Here is a 26,294-nt window from a genome sequence, read left to right as displayed (position 1 = left end):
GCAGAAGGAATATTATTCCTTATGGATTGCGCAGTTGGACCTGAGGTTATAGTGAGTGTGATGAGGCCAATTCACACATGTGATATCATTGGACCCCAATCAAAACCACGTAAGGAAATAGGAGGCTTGGAGGGCTTGAGGAAGATATATTCTATGTTTATTGAGTCTGTGAGCTGTATTTTTCTATAGCAGAGATATCAGGATAGCTTGAGAGCTAATTCTTTTTGTAACTTGAACACGATTGCCACTTGTATGATAATACAGAGTTGGGGTTTTAGGCTGACGCTTTCCCCAGTGATATATTTTCTGTGTTATGGTTGATTACTTCTTATTCTCAATTATATTTGTTCATACTTGATGTTTCTCATGTTTGATTAAACTTCCACTCAATTGTTTGTAGAAGTAGATCAAGTGTTTTGCTTTAGTACATTGCATTACCAGGTGATCTACAATGGGAAATTTATACAAAAAGACGTTGTGACATTAAACTTTATCTGTATGTACCTAAACACCAACACAAGGGATTTGGAAGATGAATCTTTTATGTTGGACCATGTGCCCACCTTAATCAAAGAGGAAGTGAATTTCCAACTCACAGAGGCACCCTCCATGGAATAAATTAAAAGTATTGTTTTCTCTCTCCATACAAATAAGGCCCCAAGTTTAGATGGATTTTGTACTTACTTTTACTAGTATCTTTGGGATATGATTACACAAGACCTGTGTAGAATGATTGAATACTCTCTTAAGCACTTATCCATGGGTGGAGAAATAAACTCTTCCTTTCTGGCCCTAATCCCTAAAGTATCTAATCCCACCTCCTTTTATCACTTTAGACCAATCTCTCTTTGTAATGTGTCTTATAAAATCATCTCAAACTTCTAGCTTCTCAGCTCAAGAAATTCCTCCCCCAAATAATTTTGATAAATCAGGGAGGGTTTGTGCTTGGTCAGTCTTTTTTTTATAATATCATTTTGATACATGAAGTAGTGGACTCTAGTTGGAGAAAGGGAGACTAGGGCATGGTCATAAAATTATACATGGCCAATTTATTTGATCGGGTGAGACATGAATTCTTTTCAAGGTTATGTACAAAATGGGGTTTGATGTTAAATTTATTTAGTGGGTGGAATTGTGCATTTATTCTCCATGGATAACTCCCTTAGTCAATGGAAGAGTAGCAAAATTCTTCAAAGCCTCTCAAGGTTTGAGGAAAGGTTGTGTGCTCTCTCCCTTTCGGTACATCAAAATGGAAGACTCTCTTAGAAAATGCTTAGAATTTGAAAGGAATTCAACCAACCTTTTTGGAATTATATTCATCCTATGAACAAGAAGCATAAACCATGATAAATTTGAGGATGATACTATCATGTTGGGAGGAGCTTCAGTATTGATTTCCAAGAGATTCAAAACCACGTTGGACATGTTCAAGTCGACATCTGGGGGGGAAACTAATGATAATAAATTCCAAATCTTCACATGGAATACAACAACCCACAAGGTGAAGAATATTGGTGATTTTTTCAAGCATAAAGTAGTTAGTGATTGGAATTAATTTAAGAATATGGGAGTTCCAACATATCTTAGGAAAAAAACCTCTAAAACATGGAAGATCATTTTGGAGAAAATCAAATCAATGCTGGAAAACTGGGGAGAAAGATGGTTGAATGTAGCAAGGAGAAAAGTCTTGGTAAAAGAAGTACTCTCAACCATCCCCATATATCAATTATAAACTTTGTTGGCACCTAAGTATGTGCTGCAACAAATAGGAGCTTACCTAAGAAAGTTTCTATGGGAAGGAGGCAAATCAGAAACCAAAAAATTCCATCTAGTGAATTGGAATGTTATTCAAGCACCGAAGTTGCATGGCGGATTAGGAATCGGGGATCCCTCTTTGGTTAATATTGAAATGGGAGCCAAGTTATTATGGAAGGTAAAATCCCAACCAAACTTGTGGTGGGTACATGTTTTTAAATCCAAATATATGTCGGGAAACAATATTATCCCTGAAGATATGCAAGGATCCCCAATTTGGAAGTTGATAGCCTCCTCCTCTGCTTTAATATTAGATCACCTTTGTTGGATCTTGGGTAACAGAATAAATGTTTATATTTTAGAAGATTCAATTCTAGGACGTTAATATTTGGGTCAAGAACATTCTCTCAGAACCTTGAGAAATTTTCTTAAGTAGGAAATCGGTACTCTCTCCCATATCCCAGGTGGGGTTATGGAAAGAATGGAAGCTTGATGTAGTCTCGGATAATCTATGACCCAAAATGGAGATCTTGGAAAGTACATTGAATGGGTGTACCGCTCTAGGAAAAATAATAGTGGATAAAAGGCGCTGGAAGAACTCCTTATATTCAGTTAAAGAAGGGTACAACACTCTTCTATTCCAATCAGAGGTCGCAATGAAATCCTCGATATGGAACGAATTATGGAAATATAATGCCATCCCAAAGGTAAATTCCTTTTGTTGGTTGTTATTTCATATAATGTGCTCCATATCATGTATACCATTAAAAACTTGCCTCGAACCTTCAATCCACCACCCTACATGGCTCAATATTGATTTTAAGTGTGTGATGAACATATCTAGGTCATGTGCGGGGGTCTCCATAACATTTCTCCTCAACATGCTTTCCATCTTTGTTTTCTAAATTGTTCTATGGTTATTTCTCTTGGCTATCATGATCTTAGGCAATAAATTCTCCATGATATTTTTGATGCAAGATAGTCTCCCTTGGGCCTTTACCTTGCCTTCATTTACATTGGAATGTTGGGAGGATTACCCTATGGTGTTTTTTGGTTCAACTCACCCTTCACAAGAGGGGATTGAATTATTATTTTGCTTGTGTTTCCTTCAGCCATAGGTCTTTACTCACATATTTTGCTTGATTGTTTCTTCCTCCAATTACGATAACTCGCCAGTGAGCAGAGAGTAGGTGTGGAAGAAGAGGATGGGGGAAATTGTTAGTTTATGTAGCTTAGACAGGTGTTCTAGCCTCAAATGGTGTCTATGAGGCTAAGGAATATCGTGGATTAATTTTCTCCAATACCTAAAAGAAATTCCAAGGAAAAATGCCTTAATTAGAATTAATTAGACAATTTATTATTTTTCGTAAGTTTAACTTAGGGAAATGGCTTAATTAATTGGGATTGATTGAGGAAAATTGATTTTCTTCTAATGGCTTCTAGAAAATTATTTTTTAGAAGTCAAGATGATCTTAGCCATCGATTGGGGTTAAATTGTGGTCATTGATTCGTTGATGAGAGATTATAAGAGGAGGTCGAAGGGAATTTGGAGATCACATTCGACACATATCTGTAGTGAGAGAAAGCCTAGGCATAGTGATAGCATGGAGGACACCAAGTAGTTAGGAATCAACAACGATTGAGTAGAATACTTCTGAAGATAATTTCTTCATCAATTTTTTCTAGTTTCTAAGATACAAAGGAGAAAAAATTGTTAGTTCAATTTTTTTGTAGGAGCTTCATATTTTTCTGGTGTGCAAGGGTTTCTGGAGGTTGAATTATGTATTTGAACGTCTAGGAGAGAGGCAATTTTTTAGGCTGATTTCTTCCATGGAAGGCCAAGAGGTCAAGATGAGTTTTTTTCGTAGGAGGTTGAGTTTGCCAAAGGTTGTGAAGTTGAATTTCCTTTAGCTAGGACCGCATATGTGAGGCCATACACACTTGTAGAGGGAGGTAGAATGATCTTAAGAGAGTCGAGTTATCCTGCAGAGGGAGGTCAAGTTCCTTCCAGGTATTTTTGTATGTTGGTCCAAGTATTTTTGTATGTTGGTAACTAGATAAAATTAATTATTGGAGCTTTGTCACTTTATGGCAAGAATTTGTATTATTTATCAATTATAGATTTGTAGAAGAATAATAATAAAAGTCCTCATCTGCACCACTATTTTTCCGTTCAAGGGTTTTCCAAGGACATTTGTCTAAAATATTGGTGTTCCTTGTTTTTGTATGTGGGATGTCTTCATTCAAGTCATCAATGGACGAGACACCTCACTGAGTTGGGATCGATTATGGAGCAATTTCACTCAAGAGGAGCTTAGAGTAAGTCTTGTTAGTTGCAATAGTAGTAAGACTCAAAAAAATGAGGAGAAATATGAAAACATGGCCCTAGTTGGAAAAGGGAAAGTGAAGAATGTTGGAAATATTGAAAGGGGGTGAATTAATATTTACTTTACTTTTATAATTGGTTAGGTTTCTTTTAAATATTCGAAGCATCAAAACAAAACAAGGAAACATCATCACATCACATAATCAATACATAGAATATTTCTCTAAACAAATCCTTCGTTATGTAGGGTTACATACACATTTACTAGTTGAACTCGAAGGAAGTATAGAACTACCCAAGGGTTTCTAAAGAGTTTTACATATAAAATAAGAAGGGGTGTTTAGTCCCCTTGTACAAATAAACATCTCTGCTCCACAACTCACATCTGTTGCCATTGTCACTGCACATCACTGCTACTTTTGTCCACTGCCTCACCTGTTTCCATTGTTGTTGTACTTGACTGATACCTTTGTCCATTGCCAAACCTATTGTTGTTCACTACTACCTCTCCCTCTATTCATTGTTCCAAACGATTCTGTCTCTTCTCAATATCAAGACCATGTAACTATCTCTATTTCCTCATTGTGGTACAAACCATATCGCTATATCTATCAGGTTACTACAAAATTATCATCAAACCTCCAGCCAAGCCCTGATACTCATTAGTTTCCCATTGTGGCCCATAATACTACTAACAATATTGTCTCATGAGATAAAATTTTTGTTAAGTACCCCATTTGAATCAAATTGTTGCACCTTCGATCTGCATACTTACTTCAGGTTCGTATAAAGATTCTCCCCACAAATATCTATCATCAATTATCATATATATATAAATCACATTATCTCTGATATTCCAACGATCCTCTAAAATACGATTTTTTGTTGTGACACCCCTTTAACAATTCTATAATAAGGACTGATGATCAATGTACTGCAGCATACAAGTCAAAAAAATATTTATAAATACCCTCAGTAAATCCTACCATTGACTTTCAATCTCTGGAAATCATATCACTACATAATACAAACAATAGTAACATAGGGACTTGTCACCACAATTACGAGCTCAAGGTTACCTTAACAAGTCAATCTCATGAACCTTAATCTTGCGTTGATCTCTACATAACTTTCACTAATACCATACTAGTCAATCAAGTCAAAATCCTTATGAAAATATCAATCCCTTAAACTTAGTGGAATTTAGATTGATCTCACAACTAAATACAACACACAACCAACTATTTTTCATTGTATATTAAGTGCACTCATGTAGATTCATGCAAGCAAATAAATTGTATGCACATTCTGTCTCAAAACCTTCTACCATGTAAGGACATTCTAATGCATCTACTCTCAAAGAACAAGAGAACCTTAAACTCATATATCCTTATCACACATCAGTAATTCTAGCCCAAAAATTGATTTGAATGCAGTCAATGTGTACCTCAAATGAACCATGATTTTCAGGTTCTCTGTTAAATCATTGTCATTGAACTAGCTGACTCATACCTACTTCATTATGAAGCACGATCTTTCGGTTCTCTGTCAAATCATTTTGATGCACTTAATTATATGCTCATTTAAACCAAACATCTCTAAATGAGGGATTTGGTTTGTTGAATTAATTTAGGAATACACCATATACCCTGACTAGATTGAATTGTTTCTTGCATCTAAGTCCTCAAGATCTATCTTTAACTTGCTCAACATATCACTTTTAAATACTATGTCAAGTATGTGAATTTCATAACTCCTACAAATAATCAAATTACGTAAACAATAGCTTTGTTATAAAACTTCTGCAATGTTTCAATAGATGTTAGTGTGGGAGTGATAAGATATAGTAGTCAATCTGCGCACAACTTGCCATTCTTTAGACTTTAATACAACAACGATTCTCCAAAATTTTTATTGTACAAGAACAACAAATCTCAATGTGCCTTAGATAATGTTGGCCTCATAAATTGTTCCTCAAATCATCGTTTGAAGCATATCCACATAAGGAGATCATGGTGATTTCATATATATTTTGATGGACGCTTGGGAGGGTAGTCGAATAACACTTAGAAGGAAAATAACAAAATTTAAATTCAAATTCCCTCAAAACTTTGGGCCATTTAAATTTTGAAACATTAATTAATTTTTAAAGATTTTTGATCATGATAGAATACATATTATTTTTCTCTCCATAGTAAGATGAACCTTTAATCCCTTCAAAAAAGATTTTATTTTACTTTTGGATAAAGGTCCTTTTCTTTCTAGGTATGAGCCACAACCAAGCCAATTATGCATTTCCACATCATCACCCCTTTTGGGGTTTTTGACCACAATGAGGGTGGACCCTCTTTGATGCATAGTATGATCCCCATCCAAGGAATCCAAACCTTAGAGCTAGGGTTTCATCAATGCATCATCTCATGTGTGCATGCATGCATATCAAGGACATCAATGACAATATCCCGCACTTGTTTTGACATCAACAACAACATACTCAACAAAGAAAGGGTCTAGCAGAGGGTCGGATCTAAAAGGTGAGAAGAAGAAGAAGGACATTTCCAAGGTTAAATGTTATGGCTATCATGAGTTTGCCCACTATGTCAACAATTGTCTGTAGAGAAAGAATATTGGGAAGAAGGGAAAGAAGTAGAAAATAGCTTCAGCGAGTGCAGATGAGCTCTCCAAGAAGATGGAACAAGAATTCACACTTATTTCTTTTCTATTTAGCTTGACTTCACATGGTGTTTGGTATATAGATAGTGGGGCATCATTTCAAATGACAAGAGTTAGAGAGTACGTCTCCAGCTACAAGGAGGACATCAAATTCTAGGTTCAAATGGGGAACAAGTCCAAATGAAATCTAGTTGTAAGAGAGATTTTTCTGTTTCAGGGGGAGATTGGGAAGCCAATTCCTATTTGTGATGTTTTTAATGTGCTAGGCTTGGGTATGAACTTGATTTATATATCTATCCTTTAGGATAAAGGGTACAATGTACTCTTTAGAGGGTCGTAGGTGTTGATTAGGCACAAATATTGGAGATCACCCATAGTGACTATAGTTATGATCTGAATTGGATCATTATATTGTTTTCCATCCACGGTGATGCATTTGAAGTGGAAAAATTGGAGGATTCAGCGCACGAGGTTATTTTTACCAGCAGGACCCAGTTTGGTGAAACGAGTTCCGAAACTTTATGGGAGAGTTTTGAGGCATCAAATGATGTTTTTTGGGCGTAAATTTTTTCTGCTAAAGCACAAAACCTTTTCATGCTATTCTACACAAAAATATATTTCTAACAGTGCAAGAATCACATTAATTAGAGTCCGTATGCAAAAGTTATGGCACTCATAAGTTGACCTTCCTATTTTCACACCTATAGCTCAGGAAGATGTCGCGTCAGCTCCCATTATTCATGGAAAAGTGGATAGCCACGTGTTTGTGATGTAAAATACTCTAGAAGAGTCTATTTTGTAATTCTAGTTAAGATTTGATGTAGTCAAACTTAACCACTAGTAGGCTATCAGTTTGTGTTATCACTGGGCCACTAGGAGGAAGAGGCATTCCATTCTTTCAAGAGCATTTTTTGTTCCATAGTTGAGCAAAGATAGCCATGAGAGATAGGAGGTAGAGGACACAGAGTATTTTTGCACTGTATCATCCTACGGGCCACATACACTACTTATTTGTATTTGCAACTGATATGATAATCACCCTGAGTGACCTCAGTTAAAGATTTATTGAATAAAGGTATTACAGACTCATGTGCTGGTGTGTGTCTATGTTATTTAAGCAACGGATCGATTAGATTGCACATACACAGACACTTGGCATGGAAAGACAGTAGAGAAATACAGTAAGCAAATACAAGAACACAAGAAATTAATAAGGATTTCACCCTATCCTCCAGGGCTACATCTCCGGTCTAGCTCTCAGTGGTGGCCTTATTTTATTGTGTCTTAAGCAGAGAATTACAATGCAAGAGCTCAATATGAGTCACCTGAAATAGATTTGCTTGGAAGGGTGGTTCTTGGATTCCCTAAGCCACTGGAGTGCGCAAACTCTATTTGCCTACTAGCTTTGTGACCTACTGGTCTACAATGGAGAGAACCCAATGTGGTGCTCATTCCAGATAGATCCTCTCTGGGATGGCTTGAATCTCTCAATATCTCTGGTGCTCGATGCTGCCTCTGGTTAGCTTGGCCCTCTATCTTCTCTGTTTTCTGTCTCTCCATGTTCCGTCCTCCTCTCAGGGTTCTGGTTCCTCTTCTCCATGTGTTTTGTTCTCTGTTCATGGCTTTAAGGCCATTCATTCCCATGTCTGTTCAGTTCCTCTTCCATCTCCATCGAATCGTCTTCTGCAGCTGCGCTTGGAGTTCCCTATTCGGCATCATCATCAGGCTCACAGGGAGTGGCCACATGTCCTCCTATAAACGGAGCCAGCCTGCTTCGTCGGTTCAATTATTCGGTTGCGTCGTGGAATGAGTCTTCCTCCACCGTGGCGGTCAAAATGGATCTCAAATTCTTTACAAACTACGGCTTAATCACTTGTCAATTTCACTTCCCCATCAGGCGCAATCTCGGCCGTTAGATCTGGGGCCTCCAGATCCGACGCCATATGCATGTTTCGCGCGGTTGATTTTCTCGACTGTTAGCGCGTGATCAGCAGTGGTTTTCTCTCTCCTTCGCTTGCCATGCGTCAATCGCTGAGTGGGATCACTCCGCTTTCATCCAAAACTTCTTACCATTCAAGGAGCCCCCGATCAATACCGCTGTTTTTTGGAGTGCGGGTCCCACCTTGTCCTTTAGCCTTTTTTCCTTTTGTCCTTCAGTTCCCCAGCTCTCCATGCGACCATGTGTTCGGGGTCTCCATTTCGAGCCTTTTCGCCCAGCGATGCGCGATTAAGCGCTAATCGCGCATCAAAATCCTCCTCTATTTCCCGATCCGGGCCTCCCAGGGGCTAATTTCACCTCCCGCGCAATATCCATGGGCCTTGGCTAGAACGCTTTGACCAAGGTCCTCATCGTTCCACGCTGGCTGCCAACTTCCACTGGTTCAGAGGTTTTTTGATCGCTGTTTTGGAATTATTTGACGTTTGTCCCGACCTGATACAGTCATGGTTCTTTAGACAGTTCTTCATGGATCCAATTCGAATCACGACCTTCCCACTGAAAAAGCTTTTGGACCACCAAAAGTTGGTTTTCAAGCATCAACTAAGTGAGGGTATTGCTTTCTCACTTGCCCAATATTAATCCACTTTGCACTGCTTGGATTTGAACCTTTGAGCCCAATCCTGAGGTACTCCACATCTCCCTTCCGCGTCGTCCTCACCTTCCTGTCCAGCACTGTGTCTTCCTGCAATTCATTAAGATATTCAGGTAGCACGTCATCAATAGAAGGAAATTGACTCTGCTCTTCAGGGTCCTCAATCATTGAAGGCTTAAACAATCTCAAGCAATCTGCATTTACGACTGAGTAGATGTGCATGTACGCTTGTAGATCAAGGTGAAAAGCATTTTCACCAATCTTCTCAAGTATCCTAAAGGGTCCATACTTGATAGGCTTTAGCTTTTTACCTTCACCTTGCATCCTGTCCTTGCTGATGTACAACCAGACCTGGTCACGAACTTGAAAACTATGCTCCATCCAATGCTTGTCATGCCTAGCCTTGTACTTGGCTTGGATCTTTTCCAACTGTTCCTGTACTGCCTGGTGGATCTCCTAGATCTGTTCAATGAACGTAGTTGCCCTGTCCACATCGCTGTGTCCATCAACCATGGTATTTTTACCAAAGGCAAAATCCAAAGGAGACCTTGGTGTGAAACCAAAATAGGTCTCAAAAGGAGATCTCTGTGTAGAAGAGTGTTTTACTCTGTTGTAAGCACGCTGCACATAACACAAATGTTCATACCAAATCTTAGGATGTTTGCTGCAATAAATTCTCAGTAACTGGATCACTGTCCTGTTAACTAATTCTGTCTGGCCATCAGTTTGTGGATGAAAAGCTGTGCTTTTCTTCAGTTTGGTGTCCATCAGTTTCCACAGACTTGACCAAAACTTCCCCATAAATCGGGTGTCTTGATCAGATACAATGGAAGTGGGTAACCTAAAATGAACCCATACATGTTCAAAGAATAGTTTTGCAGTTTGTTCAGTTGTAATCTGTTTATTACAAGGTATCAAAATACACATTTTGCTGAACCTATGCACACAAACATATAGATAATCATGACCTTTCCTAGATTTAGGTAGTACTCCAACAAAATCCATGGAAACACTTTCCCAAGGGTGAGAAGGTACTAGTAAAGGAGTGTACAAGCCTCGTTTTCTGTTACTGGGCTTCTTCTTAGCACACATAGCACACCCTCTTACATATCTAGAAACTGTCTCATTCATTTTCGGCCAATAACAAAACCTTTGCAGCTGTGCAACTGTTTTACTTACCCTAAAGTGACTTGATATCAGAGAAGTGTGTGCTTCCTTAATTATCTTTACTCTCTCAGTTTATGGAATGTAGAGTTTCCCACAATGGTATAAGAGTCAGTCCTTCATATGATAGTCCAATTCTTCTACTCTTTTGCCTTGGCTCAAAGTTGCATATACATCTTTAAAGTCCATATCCTGAGCATATTGTTCAATGTAGCTCTCATGTAGTATAGAATTATGCTTAAGTATGGTATATGCATTTATAATGGGTCTAGATAACATGTCTGCAACCTTGTTATGTATGCCATTTTTATATCTTATGACTAAATGAAACTGTTGTAGAAAACCCATCCATCTGTAATGTCTTGATTGCTGCAACTTAGTTTGGGAGTGTAAGTATTGAAGTGGTTGATGATCAGTATGTATTACTGTCTCTTTGCCCATTAAGTAATGTTTCCACTTTTTCACACTATGAACTAATGCATTCAATTCTTTATCATATGTAGGATAGTTAACCACTACAGGATTAAAAGTCTCAGAATGATAGCATATGGGTTTATCGTGCTGTGTCAACACTGCTCCCATGGCATAGTCACTGGCATCAGTTTGGATCTCAAATGGTCTTTGTAGATCTGGAAGTGCTAGTACAGGTGCTGTACTAATATTTTCTTTCAAGGTGTTGAAGCCTTTCTGATGTTTGCCTCCCCACTGAAACACATTATTCAATCCTGTTAAAGCATGTAAGGGAGCTACAATTGAGGAAAAGTTAGAAATGAACTTCCTCCAATATTGTGTTGCTCCTAAGAATCTTCTTACTTCTGTAGCAGACCTGGATTTAGGCCAGTTCACAATGACTGCCACTTTAGAGGGATCTATTTTCAATTAACCTCCCCCTACTATATGTCCCAAGTAGTTTAGAAATGTTTTGCCAAATTCACATTTTGAGAGTTTAGCATAAAGTTTTGCTCTTTTCAAAACATCTAGTGTCTACTTAACATGCTTTAAATGTTCTTCCCATGTTTTACTAAAAATCAAAATTTCATCCAGGTACATAATAACAAAATCATCAAGAAAAGCTCTGAGTACACCATTCATTAATCTCATGAAAGTAGCAGGAGCATTGGTCAAGCCAAAAGGCATAACCAGCCATCCATATAATCCCTGAATTGTTTTGAAAGCAGTCTTCCATGCATCTTGCTCTGCAACCCTGACTTGATGGTATCCACTGTGCAAATCTAGCTTGGTGAAATAAACTGCTTCCTTTAATTGATCTAAAAGATCATCTATGCGAGGAAGGGGATAACGATTTTTGATTGTTATATTATTCAGTGCTCGGTAGTCAATGCACATTATCCATGAGCCATATTTATTTCTCATCAAAACGATTGGTGACCCACATGGTGATGTGCTAGGCCTGATGAACCCTTTTTCGAGCAACTCCTGCACCTGCTTCTTGATTTCAGCATTCTCTAAAGTAGACAACCTGTACATTCCAATGTTAGGCAATGGAACATCTTGCTGCAAAATAATATCATGTACTATTCCCTTTTTGGGTGGCAGACCTTTAGGTTCTTGAAATAAGACACCATACTATGAAACAATCTTTTCTATATCATCTTGCTATTCAGCATTACAACCCTCAATTATATTGGTTTTATCAGGTTTCCTTTCCTTTACAACCATCAGTAAGAATTGTTTGCATGAATTTATCATTCTTTTCATCTATCCTGAGTTTATGAGAGTATAATTATTCTTGAGCTTATGGGCTCTTACAAAGTATTCGATCCATCTTTAACAAGTAGATATTTGTTCTCAGCTCTATAGAAAATAGCCTTTCTATCATACAAGTAAGGACTTCCTAAAACAATTCCAATATATCCAAAGGAATTATGTCTAAATCAACCTCATCTACAAATGCTAACCCAAAAGAAAACTTGAGTTTGCACTATCTAGTCACTTATAATTGTGCTTTATCATTCAACCATCCTAATGGGTATGGTTTCTTGTGAGGTGTAGTTGCTAATCCCAATTTCTTTACAATTGCTTTAGAAATTAGATTTACTTGTGAGCCACTATCAAACAAAGTATCAATCTTTTGATTTTTGGAAACAACTCGGATATGGAAAAGCTCATGCCTTTTTCTCTGATTTTCTTCATCAATAACAGATTGAGCAGAATTACTAGTAGATGCTTTAGAATTATTACCTTTTATACCCGTGGTTGCAATAGTTGTTTCATCTCCTGAGTCTGACCCCAAATCTTTCTGAATAGTTGCAACAATTTTCTTCTTTTTTCCCTCAAACTTCTTAGGTCTCAGCTCTAGATGCAAAATCCAACAATGCTCATCATCATGCCCATCCTTTTTACAGTGAGTGCATGAAGCTTTACTTTTCTGTGCAGTGTTAGCCTTCCTTGCTTTCCACTTCTACTTTCTTTTCTCCTTGCTCTTGCTTGCAGTGGGTTGGGATGGTCCCCCAACTTCTGGATTTCCATTCTTTCCTCTAGCTTCTAGATGATTAGCTTGTACAGATACCTCATCTATACTAGTGGGATTGAACATGAGGATGGTATGCCTCATGTAGCTGTGTAGAGCACCAATGTACTTCAAAATAGTTTTTGGTGAGTCTAGTGAGATACCCAACATCAATGCTCTCTTTCTAAATTCTTGAGTGTATCCTTGCACACTTTTCCCTTTCAACTGCCGAAGAGTTTTCCAACTCATCATGGCTTGTTGCATGTAGGCCAATGGATAGAATTGTTTTTTGATTACAGAAACAAATTCACTCCAGACAGAGATGGTCTTACCATGTCTTTTCATATCAGCTTGGGTCCTGCCTTCCCACCAAACCAAGGCAGTTCCTCCTAGGTGTAGGCTTGCCAGCTGAATCTTACTCTTGTCTGGTTCTATGTTCTGTACTCTGCAATACACATCAATTTGTCTAATCCAATTGTCCAACTTTTCAGCATTTAGCTCTCCATCATATATAGGAAAATCAAATTTAACATCTAACTTGATTAAAGATGCTTTCTTATTATGCACAAGGCTATTAGGAGGTGTGAGAAAGCTTTCCTCTTTCCCTTTTCCCTTGGAGTGGTCATGGAAGTGAAACTCATCTTCCTCTTTATCTTGTTTAGAACCCTGAGGAGTCTTCATTCTTATGCTTTCTAAAGTCCTTGTACATTTCTTATACCATAGACTTTATAGCTAGGAAACTTTCTATGAATTGAGGGTCTGGCCCCACTAAACCTTCCGAGGATAGACTCTCCCAATCTCAGGATTAGTTTCCACCAACTCTCCTTCTCCTAATTTGAGCTTTGATCTAGTGAGCATTCAACAGCTAAACCAACACAAGCTTGTCTAACCTTACAGCCTAAAGTTCTGATACCACTTGATCTGATAATCACCCTATGAGTGACCTCAGTTAAACATTTATAGAATAAAGGTATTACAGACTCATGTGTTGGTGTGTGTCTATGTTATTTAAGCAACGAATTGATCAGATTGCAAATACACAGACACTTGAAATGGAAAGACAATAGAGAAATACAATAAGCAAATACAAGAACACAAGAAATTAATAAGAAGTTCACCCTATCCTCCAGGGCTACGTCTCCAGTCTAGCTCTCAGTGGTGGCCTTATTTTATTGTGTCTTAAGCAGATAATTACAATGTAGGAGCTCGATATGAGTCACCTGAAACAGATTTGCTTGGCAGGGTGGTTCTTGGATTCCCCAAGCCACTAGAGTGCACAGACTCTGTTTGCCTACTAGCTCTGTGACCTTCTGGTCTACAATGGAGAGAGCCTAATGTGGTGCTCAGTCCAGACAGATCCTCTCTGGGATGGCTTAAATCTCTCAAGCTTTATGGTGCTCGATGCTGCTTCTGGTCAGCTCGGCCCTCTGTCTTCCGTTCTGCTTTTGCTTGCTTTACTGTCTTCTTTGCTTCCCTGTTTTCTGTCTCTCCATGTTCCATCTTCCTCTCGGGGTTCCGGTTCCTCTTCTCTGTGTGTTTTGTTCTCTGTTCATGGATTTAAGGCCATTCGTTCCCATGTCTGTTTAGTTCCTCTTCCACCTTCGTCGAATCACCTTCTGCAGTTGTGCTTGGAGTTCCTTGTTCGGTGTCATCATCAGGCTCACAGGGAGTGGCCACATGTCCTCCTGTAAATAGCACTAGCCTGCTTCGTCGATTCAATTCTTCGGTTACGTCGTGGAATGAGTCTTCCTCCACTGTGGCGGTCAAAATGGACCTCAAATTCCTTACAAACTGTGGCTTAATCCCTCGTCAATTTTGCTTCCCCATCGGGCGTGATCTTAGTCGTTAGATCTGGGGCCTCCAGATCCGACGCCATATGCACGTTTCGTGCGGTTGACTTGCTCGAACGTTAGCACGCGATTAGCGCTGGTTTTCTCTCTCCTCCGCTTGCCATGCTTCGATCGCTGAGTGGGATCGCTCTGATTTCATCCAAAATCGCTTACCGTTCAAGGAGCCCCCGATCAATACCGCCGGTTTTTCGGAGCACGGGTCCTGCCTTGTCCTTTAGCCTTTTCGCCTTTTTTCCTTCGGTTCCCCGGCTCTCCATGCAACCATGCACTCGGGGCTTCTCCATTTCGAGCCTTTTCGCCCAGCAATGTGTGATTAGTGCTAATCGCGCATCAAAAACCTCGTCTATTTCCCGATCTAGGCCTCCCAGGGGCTAATTTCGCCTCCCACACAGTCTCCACGAGCCTCGGTTAGCGTGCATTGATCGAGGTCCTCGTCGTTCCACGCTGGCTACTAAATTCCACTGGTTCAGAGGTTTTTTGATCACTGTTTTGGAATTCTTTGATGTTTGTCCCGACTTGATATAGTCATGGTTCTTTTGACAATTCTTCATGGATCCAATTTGGATCAGCAACCATATTTCTAGACAAAGAAAGAGAGCGAAGCGACCTCACCTTCCTGTTAGGTTTTCTCTCGAAAGGGTTTCCCAGAGAGCATATCTTGTGTATTATGTGTGTGTGAGCTTATTTTTTCATTCTCTACTTTTATTCTTGATTTAAATTTACATGCATGCACAAATTACATATAATTCTACAGATCTAGAAATTAAATTAAATTGTAATAGTGTAGAATATCAGATTTTAATATAGTATTATCAGATATGTTGTGACAATATATCCAGTAGAATATCCACGAAAGTTAATGGATCATTTGGTATCGGAGTGGCTTTCTTTGGGTATTTTTTGGATATTGCAAGGATCTATATCGGCAAGGCCGAAAATCGTAAAACCCTAATCATGGGCAACGAATCTATAAATGAACCTCGCGATCTTGTAGAGGTGAGGTTTTCGCGGCTCGAAGAACAAGTCGTGGATATAAACCACAATGTCAACCTCCTCATGGCATCCCTAAGCAATAATTTGGGGATATTTGGAGAAGAATGGTATTTGAATGTAGAGGAAAAACCAGAAGGGGGATCTGGGGATCAGGAAGACGCAAATAACCGACCGAAGAAAGAACCCAAAAAAGAGCAACCCAATTCGAGTGTCATGAATCAATCCCTATTTAAAGTGGAAGAAAAAGTTGATATCAAGCCATACCACAATGATATTGACGCTCTGAAGCTGAACCACTGGTTGAAACAATTGGAAGTTTATTTCAGTGTCCATTAGATCGAGGAAGGGCAGAAGATCACATTCGTGCAATTGAAATTGGAGGGTCATGTACTGAATTGGTGGGATAGCCACACGAAAACTTTGAGGTTGGAGGGAGAATGTTGGGTTGTGTTATATTCTTTCCACGTAGTTAATAGGGTGTTTGAAGGGCACCCATAACCCCACTTTATGGGGTCCATATGTTAGGTTGGGCGGACCCACCTATGGTTTTGTGTGTGATTTTCGCACATGTTTTTTGGACGCGATGGTTTTCGGTCCATGGTATTGGACGCGATGGTTTTCGGTCCATGGTATTGGATGCTTCGGCATGTATAAATATGTATTGTAACATTGAAAGGAACATAATGAAAAATCAAGCTGGTAGTCCCGGTTTTGGGATCCAGGGAAAAATCTCTGTGCATATGTGTTTTATGGGTTATGCTCTCGCATTGTTTAGTTTCTTTGTTTAAGAATTCGTATGCAGGTAATTTTTGTACAGGGTTAAAACCTACAGAGAACCTCCATTGAATAAGTGGGAGGATTTCAAAACCCTCATTAAGTCACAATTTTATCCCATTAGGTACATGGAAGACCAGTGGATCCGGCGACATTACTTCAGGCAAAAGTTGGGCCAAAGCATGCAAGTGTTGGCATTATGATACAAGTGTTGTCCTTGATGGCAACTCACACAGATGATAGCTCATAGTGCAGCAGGTCAGTAGTAAAGAACTGATGATCAGACTACAAAGAATGAAGAAAGAAAAGTATATATGCAGGTTCACTATATACCAAGTCATGTACACACGCAGGTTCACTATATACCAAGTCGCGTATATATGCAGGTTCGCTATATACCAAATAGTGTATACACGCAGGTACAGTATATACAAAGGCGTGTATACACGCGAGATTTCTGATCAAAAGTCGCGTATGCGTATGCACGCACTTTCACGCACGAAAAAGCGCGTACATGTGGGAAAGCTTATTTTTGGGTCCGTGGTATTTAGACCTATGGTTTTGGACCTTGGTATTTCATCCGAAGTGTTGAACCCAGGTATTGGGTCCCTAGTATTGGTTCTAAATGGTTTTGGACCATGGTATTGAGTAAGACCTAAGACTATAAAAGGAGAAGAAGATCATTAGGCAAATGAATGAAGAAAATATTGAGTATCTGATGAAGTATGAGATCCCGTATGTAGGTTATGGGTTCATGATGCTTTGCTTGATCTAAGCTAAGGAGGAATCTCAGCAGTTGATGGAGAACAAGATCTAAGGATAGATCGGGATCTAATGGCTTGGAATGAATCATCTCTATACGGTTTGATCTTGTTAAGTCTAGATCTACATACTGACGCATGTAATGTTCTGTAAATATTATGATCTGGGTATAACTCAGTTTGTAATAGCTGCAAATCATGAATGAATATTTACAGATGTATACGCTGGTTGACTATGATAAAAGCGTGTACATACGTAGGTTAGATATATCTAAGTAGCGTATACCATATGAGCTATGATGTTTGAAGTTACAGGTGGTTCTGGTTGTTGATGAGTTTTGATGACTGTTTAGTGGGGTCAGTACTCTGCATATTCAGTTTGGTTGATTGTGTTTAGCTTCAGTGTTGATGGATGAAATAAATAATGAATCAGGATCATAATCTTTATGTGACCTGATGGACTAGATCCGATTGCTAACATATGTATTATCCTTGTATATGTAATGATCTGGGTATGTCTAAAGTCAGGAAGTGCAGCAAAGTTATAAGTAAGTAATTTATGACATATACACTGGTTCGATTTGGTGAAGTTGCGTATACATGCTGGTTCGGCTTTTCCAAGTAGCGTATGCACTCTGATGCATGATTTTTGAGGATACAGTTAGATCTGAATGTTGTTGCAGAATTCTATGTTCTGGTGACTGCAATTTGTTGAAAGGGGTTCAGTAATTCAGTATTGGGTGATTCAAAGATTGATGATGCTAGTGTTGATTGATTATGTGCTTCAATGATATTGATGGGTCCAGTATGAAAATTGGATGAAACGTGGCCTTCAGATTATGCTGTTGTGCTTCAGGAGTATCCAGTCTGAAAATTTATGAAACGTGGTACCTGAAGGAAGAAAGAGAAGGTTGTAGCCTTCTGTAGGTCGGCACCTACGTACTAGTACATCAGATGGTACAAGAGCTAATGGGGTGGTAGCTCCCTTCCAGTAGCAGCTGGAAAATGAGTGAATATTGGAGCATTCAGTAGGCCGGCACCTGCGTACTAGTAAAAGGATCGGCTAGTACAAGAGCTAAGGGGGTTGCAGCTCCCTTCCAAGAGAAGCTGGAGAACGAGAGAAGGTTGTAGCCTTCTACAGGTAGAAGCCTGTGTACTGGTATAAGACTGCACTAGTACAGAAATATTGTAAAAGGAAGTTTATTATTAAAAGAAGATAGAGACGACTTGCAGCAGGTGGTTTTCACCCACATTGGGTTTCCACCTTATATCATGGTGTTCATGTGTGCTTCTTGTGTGTGATGATCTGTTCTGTTTTACTGCTCTTGTTTACTGTTCATCTGACTAATAATGTTCTGATGCACTTACTAAGAATCAACTAACTGAATCATAAGTTTACTAGATATACACTTGTTGCACTACACACAGTTGTGTATACACGCGGTTTGCCTTAACTGAAGTAGCGTATATGAATCTTAATATGAAAATCAAAAAGTTATATTGATTTGATAATACTGATTCACCCCCCCTCTCAGTATTATTTCAAACAATTGGTATCAGAGTAGGTCCTTTGGTAGAAGCTTGATCGCTTGAAGGAGATCCTTAGAACAATGGGAAAGAAGCTTAAGAAGAAAGGGCCTAAGAAGAAGAAGACATCTTAGAAGAGCTATGACAATGGGAGAATCGATTGGGGAATATGTGGAAGAAGCACTTCAGATTCAGAATCACTTCAGAATGAAGATGAACAAGAAAAAGAAATATCAGGTATGAATTTGTTATCCTCTGGTATTACACTTATCTATCCATTTGAATCTGATGAAAGTGATAGCGAAACAACTGAATTTGCTCTTATGGGTGAGCAAGAAATATATAAAATAGAGGCAAAACTTAAAAGGCTTACAGAAAAAATTAGAGATCAACAAGATCTATTTTTCAAAAGGGAATGTGCCTTCAAAGAAGAAGCTACCAAACTAAAAGCTCAACTAGAGGAAGGAAACAAGGTAAGGAAGTTATTCAAGGACAAGGAAGATCAATGTCAAAAGTTGCAAGATGAAGTGACATCATTAAGAAATGAAGTCAATGAAAGGAGCACAATAATCAAGAAACTCAGAGATAGATCCAGTTACTATTAAAGTCTTGAAGCTACGATCCTGTCGCTAAAAGAAGATCTTGAAGAATCAAATAAGCAGAATAAAGAACTACTCCAAGCTCTTGAAAAACAAGAAAACGAAGTTCTTGAACTAAGAAATCAGTTGGAAGAAGGAAGAAAAGCTGAAGAAAACATGAAGAAGCAGTATCATGAAAAGGTGGAGCAACATCAGGTTGAGGTAAATATTCTAAAAGATAACTTAGAAGAAAAGGTAAGCTCTTACAATTTCAAGATAGTACTAAGATCTTGGATGATATTCTTAGTAGTCAAAGGTCTCCTGCTATAAAAATCGGCCTTGGTTTTTATAAATATGTTGAATATGAATCTAGCTCAGAAGGAGAGGCAAGGAACTCTAATGAGAAATCTAAAATAATCAACAAGGAGATGAGAGGACAACCCCATCAATAGCCAAGGAAAGAAATTCTTCAAAGAAAATATTTTACTCCTCCGATAAATAATGTTGAATGTTATGTATGTCATAATCTTGGACATGTTGCAGCCAGATGCAGAAGAAGAATGGTTCAAGACCATCACACAGAAAGATCATCACGTTCCAGGTACTTTAAGGGATGTTGTTTGCTTGCTATATGTTTGGTCACAGAGTTGTTGATTGCTATAGAAGGAATATGAAACATGTAAAATGTTATGCATGTAACAAGCTTGGACATACACCAAAGGAATGCAGGAACAAAGTATGGGCACCATACTGAAAGGAGAAAACATCATCACACTTGAAGATATGGAAGGAGAAGAAAGTACAGTCAGGAAAATGTGGCACAACACAATGTACAAACATAACAGACTCAGAGGGAACTGAAAGTGTGAAACTTCAATGTTCTAAATCTCATACACAAGTTTCATGAAGAAAATTCGCGTATATACGCGAGTTAGGCATTGCACAGTCACGTATATGTTAGTTTGAGGAAAAGCAGTGGGACAGACTCAGGAAAAAGGGTCTGATATGATTCAATACATTATTTTCTCTGTTTGATAATGGTTACAATCTATTGATGATGTGTGGAAATGTCTTGATACTTGTAAGATATTTAAACGTGTTTTTGATCTTAAATTAATGATGATGATGCCTTGATACTTCTTGTTGATATATGCATGATCAAATCTGACAGTAAGCAAGATGGCACAGGTTCACGAGGAGCATATGCCTTTAATAATGCACTATTTGCATTATGGTTAGTAGTCCTTGGTGATGATGCTTATATGGCTAAATGATACATCTTGTTATGGTTATGAGTTGTCCATGACAAAATCTCATATGATTCTTGGGATTACATAGTTGGTGTTCAGATCAGATTTGTGGTTGATGATGCATATATGGTGCTTACATGGTGATCTTCATAAGGATAAGGAGAAGTACAAAGCTTGAATACACTTGATGATGAGTCACTCATATGCTGCTGTCGACATATAATATAGTTATGATGTAGGATTCCTATAGTTCTTGGCGCTCACATGGATGAGGATTGCTGCTGTTACATAGTGCTATATACAATATGCTGGATACATGGATGATTACTCAAAGTTGCATTGTTGAAGACATGATGATGATGATTTCTTTCCTATATGATGATAGGTTGATACTTACATATGTTGATTGATGCAGATGTTCCCAAGTGATGAGACTTGGATGATATATAAGATCATGCAGATCTTGATGTTGATGAGATGGCTATGGCATTTTTCACATATGATATAATGTGAATGATTCGGTTGTTGGTCTAGACGCTGTTGGAGCAGATCATACATTGTGACTATCATGGTCTTATTTAAATGTTTGGTCTCTATTATAAATGTCATGTAAAGGTCATAACAAGACTCTTGATGTAATAGTTTGTCTCTATCTATTGTAGTCATTTGATGAATCTCCTTTGGTCATATGTTGTAATTTGTACCCCCACTATGCATGGGAAGGATGATGTAATATTTTAGTAATTTATAAACATTTGGTATCTGGTGTATCCCCACCTGGTTGGGTGGATGAGTCAATATTGATATATCCCCACTTGGTTGGGAGATGGATGTATGTATGAGTCTTTGGTGATAGGAAGGTCACTTATGATGCATACAGTCATGTTCTTTCTTGTAGAACATCTTTTCGCAGACCTTTCTTACAGTCAGGGGGAGCATGAACAACACACTTTAGCAGAGTAGAACTTTCAGCATGTACTCAGAGGGAGCATGGACAGATTGGTACACCTTGGCATATACAAAGGGGGAGCTCAATCAGAGATTTCAGCAGGTACGCAGGGGGAGTATGGATAGCGGGATGTATATCAAGGAAGAGAATCTCTTGGTCTGCCCTTTGCCCTTGATGTCAAAGGAGGAGATTGTTGGCATTATGATGCATGTGTTGTACTTGATGGCAACCCACTCGTAGAAGAACAACTCACTTATATATAACTAGATGAATCTATAGAAGATATATCAGATGTGACAGAATACATGGGATGTAGGACAGCTCAAAGGAATCAATTCGGATGTAATGAACAATGACAGCTCATTAAGATGACAGTTCTAAGTATGACAAGTTAGCTTTGCCATCAAGTCCAAAGGGGGAGATTGTTGGCATTATGATACAAGTGTTGTCCTTGATGGAAACTCACACAGATGACAGATCATAGTGTAGTAGGTCAGTAGCAAAGAACTGATGATCGGACTACAAAGAATGAAGAAAGAAAAGTATATACGCAGGTTCACTATATACCAAGTCGTGTACACACGCCGGTTCACTATATACCAAGTCGCGTACATACGCAGGTTTGCTATATACCAAGTAGTGTATACACGCAGGTTCAGTATATACAAAGGTGCGTATACACACAGGATTTCTGATCAAAAGTCGCGTATGCGTATGCATGCACTTTCATGCACGGAAAAGCGCATACACGTGGGAAAGCTTATTTTTGGGTTCACGGTATTTAGACCTATGGTTTTGGACCTTGGTATTGCATCCGAAGTGTTGAACCCAGGTATTGGGTCTCTCGTATTGGTTCTAAATGGTTTTGGACCATGGTATTGAGTAAGACCTAAGACTATAAAAGGAGAAGAAGATCATTAGGCAAATGAATGAAGAAAATCTTGAATATCTGATGAAGTATGAGATCCAGTATGTAGGTTATGGGTTCATGATGCTTTGCTTGATCTAAGCTAAGGAGGAATCTCAACGATTGATGGAGAACAAGATCTAAGGATAGATCGGGATCTAATGGCTTGGAATGAATCATCTCTATACGATTTGATCTTGTTAGGTCTAGATCAGCATACTGACGAATGTAATGTTCTATAAATATTATGATCTGGGTATAACTCAAGTTTGGAATAGCTGCAAATCATGAATGAATATTTACAGACGTATACACTGGTTGACTATGATAAAAGCGTACATACGCAGGTTAGATATATCTAAGTAGCGTATACCATATGATCTATGATGTTTGAAGTTACAGGTGGTTCTGGTTGTTGATGAGTTCTGATGATTGTTTACTGGTGTCAGTATTCTGCATATTCAGTTTGGTTGATTGTGTTTAGTTTCAGTGTTGATGGATGAAATATATAATGAATCAGGATCATAATCTTTATGTGATCTGATGGACTAGATTTGGTTGCTAACATATGTATTATCCTTGTATATGTAATGATCTGGGTATGTCTGAAGTCAGAAAGTGCAGCGAAGTTATAAGTAAGTAATTTCTTACATATACGCTGGTTCAATTTGGTGAAGTTGCCCATAAACGCTGGTTCGTATCTTCCAAGTAGCGTATGCACTCTGATGCATGATTTTTGAGGATACAGTTAGATTTGAATGTTGTTGCAGAGTTCTGTGTTCTGGTGACTGCAGTTTGTTGACAGGGTTTTAGTAATTCAGTATTGGGTGATTCAGAGATTGATGATGCTACTGTTGATTGATTGTGTGCTTCAATGATATTGATGGGTTCAGTATGAAAATTGGATGAAACATGGCCTTCAGATTATGCTATTGTTCTTCAACAGTATCCAGTCTGAAAATTTATGAAATGTGGTTCCTGAAGGAAGAAAGAGAAGTTTGTAGCCTTCTGTAGGTCGGCACCTACGTACTAGTACATCAGCTAGTAAAAGAGCTAAGGTGGTGGTAGCTCCCTTCTAGTAACAGTTGGAAAACGAGTGAAGGTTGGAGCATTAAGTAGGCCGGCACCTACGTACTAGTAAAAGGATCAGCTAGTACAAGAGCTAAGGGGGTTGCAGCTCCCTTCCAGGAGACGCTGGAGAATGAGAGAAGGTTGTAGCCTTCTACAGGTAGAAGCCTGTGTACTGGTATAAGATTGCACTAGTATAGAAATATTGTAAAAGGAAGTTTCTTATTAAAAGAAGATAGAGACGACTTGCAGCAGGTGGTTTTCACCCACATTGGGTTTCCACCTTATATCATGGTGTTCATGTGTGCTTCTTGTGTGTGATGATCTGTTCTGTTTTACTGCTCCTGTTTACTGTTCATATGGCTAATAATGTTCTGATGCACTCATTAAGGATCAACTAACTGAATCATAAGTTTACTAGATATACGCTTATTTCACTACACACAGTTGCGTATACATGCGGTTTGCCTTAACTGAAGTAGCGTATATGAATCTTAATATGGAAATGAAAAAGTTATATTGATTTGATAATACTGATTCACCTCCCCCTCTCAGTATTATTTCCAACAATTGGTATAAGAGCAAGTCCTTTGGTAGAAGCTTGATCACTTGAAGGAGATCCGTAGAACAATGGGAAAGAAGCTTAAGAAGAAAGCGCCTAAGAAGAAGAAAACATCTTAGAAGAGCTATGACAGTGGGAGAATCGATTGGGGAATATGTGGAAGAAGCACTTCAGATTCAGAATCACTTCAGAATGAAGATGAACAAGCAAAAGAACTATCAGATATGAATTTGTTATCCTCTGGTGATACACTGATCTATCCATTTGAAGATGATGAAAGTGATAGCGAAACAACTGAATTTGCTCTTATGGGTGAGCAAGAAAGATATCAAATAGAGGCAGAATTTAAAAGGCTTACAGAAAAAATTAGAGATCAACAAGATCTATTGAACAAAAGGGAATGTGCCTTCAAAGAAGAAGCTACCAAACTAAAAGCTTAACTAGAGAAAGGAAACAAGGTAAGGATTCTAAAAGATAACTTAGAAGAAAAGGATAAGCTCTTACAATTTCAAGATAGTACTAAGATATTGGATGATATTCTTAGTAGTCAAAGGTCTCCTGCTATAAAAAATGGCCTTGGTTTTTATGAATATGTTGAAGATGAATCTAGCTCAGAAGGAGAGGCAAGGAACTGTAATGAGAAATCTAAAATAATCAACAAGGAGATGAGAGGAAAACCCCATCAACAACCAAGGAAAGAAATTATTCAAAGAAAATCTTTTACTCCTCCGATAAATAATGTTGAATGTTATGTATGTGATAATCTTGGACATGTTGCAGTTAGATGCAGAAGAAGAATGGTTCAAGACCATCACACAAAAATATCATCACGTTCCAGGTACTTTAAGGGATATTGTTTTGCTTGCAATATGTTTGGTCACAGAGCTATTGATTGCTATAGAAGAAATATGAAACATGTAAAATGTTATGCATGTAACAAGCTTGGACATACAACAAAGGAATGCAGGAACAAAGTACGGGCACCATACCGAAAGGAGAAAACATCATCACACTTGAAGATATGGAAGAAGAATGAAGTACAGTCAGGAAAATGTGGCACAACACAATGTTCAGACATAACAGACTCAGAGGGAACTGAAAGTGTGAAACTTCAATGTTCTAAATCTCATACGCACGTTTCATGAAGAAAAGTCGAGTATATACGCGAGTTAGGCATTGCACAGTCACGTATATGTTAGTTTGAGGAAAAGCAGTGGGTCAGACTCAAGAAAAAGGGTCTGATATGATTCAGTCCATTATTTTCTCTGTTTGATAATGGTTACAATCTATTGATGATGTGTGGAAATGTCTTGATACTTGTAAGATGTTTAAAAGTGTTTTTGATCCTAAATTAATGATGATGATGCCTTGATACTTCTTGTTGATATATGCATGATCAGATCTGACAGTAAGCAAGATGGCACAAGTTCAGGGGGAGCATATGCCTTTAATAATGCATTGTTGGCATTATGGTTAGTAGTCCTTGGTGATGATGCTTATATGGCTAAATGATACATCTTGTTATGGTTATGAGTTGTCCATGACAAAATCTCATATGATTCTTGGGATTACATAGGTGGTGTTCAGATCAAATTTGAGGTTGATGATGCATATATGGTGCTTACATGGTGATCTTCATAAGGATAAGGAGAAGTACACAACTTGAATACACTTGATGATGAGTCACTCATATGCTGCTGTCGACATATAATACAGTTTTGATGCAGGATTCCTATAGTTCTTGTTGCTCACATGGATGAGGATTGCTGCTATTACATAGTGCTATATACAATATGCTGGATACATGGATGATTACTCAAAGTTGCATTGTTGAAGACATGATGATGACGATTTCTCACCTATATGATGATAGGTTGATACTTACATATGTTGATTGATGCAAATGTTCCCAAGTGATGAGACTTGGATGATATATAAGATCATGCAAATCTTGATGTTGATGAGATGGCTATGGCGTTTTTCACATATGATATAATGTGAATGATTCGGTTGTTGGTCTAGATGCTATTGGAGCAAATCATACATTGTGACTATCATGGTCTTATTTAGATGTTTGGTCTCTATTATAAATATCA

The sequence above is a fragment of the Pinus tabuliformis genome, chromosome 1_1 (assembly GCF_031772625.1).
Source record: "Pinus tabuliformis cultivar Carrire ecotype Pingquan chromosome 1_1, CPIR1, whole genome shotgun sequence".
In the NCBI taxonomy this organism is placed as follows: Eukaryota; Viridiplantae; Streptophyta; class Pinopsida; order Pinales; family Pinaceae; genus Pinus; species Pinus tabuliformis.
Note: the sequence above shows the minus strand (reverse complement) of the source record.